Here is a 1,629-nt window from a genome sequence, read left to right on the forward strand (position 1 = left end):
AAACATACCTTGTAATACGCGACACTACCAGCCGATTATCGTCTGTTTATTTATAGATACTTTTGCCCCGCTTTCTGGGGAAGTTTGATGAATAGGTACGCCATTTACCATGTAAACACTGGCATTTTTGTTATAAATACATTTTCCTTGCTGATTATCGACCGATAAACACAACAATAATCCAGGATTCCCGGTGTTCATATGGCTTCAATTACGTAAAATACCGATTATACCCAATTGAAAATCCCGAAGACCCGTGTTGACATCGTAGACGGATATAATATGGTTAGGCATAGCTATTATAATCAGTCGCTCAAATATATTAATTATAATTAATTCATTACCGCGGATAGACCGACAAAACAACACGTCATAACAATGACATTATTTCCCCGTGTCCATACGATGGGTTATTTTTAGAATGTTTTTCCAGATTTCTCGTTGTCGACGGTAATACCCGCACAACGGCTATTAATATCCGTCGAATTTATAATAATATACCATTATACGATATTATATGATTATATTATTCTATCGTAGGACACGATATTTTAGTATATTTCTTACGTAACCGGACAGCATTTTTGTTCGTTGTTTTCTATATTTATCATCTTGATAATCAACCAGTGCTCCAAACTCTGTAAATGTCATATGCTCTGATAATATTGTACACATCCCAATTGAAAACAATGGGTAAAAAACAGAGATTTTATAGTGATTGGTGGCCCTGAAACGGGGCCACCCTGGATTTAGTAGTACTAGTGGCTGCTGTTGCTTTCGGATGGTACACAGTTGTCAAAGTGAATGCCTGGGAATTTTTCAATCGAGACCGGGCACGATTTTGAAGCACTTATACAATACGTCAATGGGCGAGTAACAAGTCGTATCTCAAGAAAAATCGATTTTGCGATTAATACATAAAAAAAATGCGGGAAAAAATAACACATGATTTGATAATAATATTAATAATTATAATAACAATCTTAAAGGAGATTAAAGATTTAATTGTAATTTGATTACATGTTATCAGTATTCACGATTTTGTCTCTCCTGAACATATTACATTTTTGAGATACGACTTGTTACTCGCCCAACGACGAATATGGATAACAATATATTATACCACCCTAGCGATTCTGAATTTAAGTGACTTAATTCCAATTTCGAGGAAGCCGTCGTCACTTCTGGCCTTAAACCTAAAATCTTGTCAAAAAATTATCTCATCGAATTAATAGGTACGCTGTCGAAGTGAGCTAGCTCATCGTCAAACATTCTAAACGCTAATTTTACTCAAATACGGCTACGCTGACCACTGGCGGCTGTCCCTTACCAATTTATAACTTGTGTACATAATGATAATGATAACGAATTGATGACCCGCGAGTGATAACGGTACTTAAGCATCCATGAGTTGCAAACCTGAAGGTATCAAGTGTACTTTCACAATAATCGAAAATTTGTTTCATTACAAGTTACACCAGTATGAGTTTTTATAATTTTATGAATATTCAAAATTTTTTTTTTAAATATTCAAAATCAACAAAATGTATCATGAGGCAATTGACTAAGTCGTGTAGACATAGTATTTTATAACTACACCTATACGCGTTTTCATTAAGTTAGTTGTTG

Source organism: Acyrthosiphon pisum, chromosome A3, assembly GCF_005508785.2.
Source record: "Acyrthosiphon pisum isolate AL4f chromosome A3, pea_aphid_22Mar2018_4r6ur, whole genome shotgun sequence".
Lineage (NCBI taxonomy): Eukaryota > Metazoa > Arthropoda > Insecta > Hemiptera > Aphididae > Acyrthosiphon > Acyrthosiphon pisum.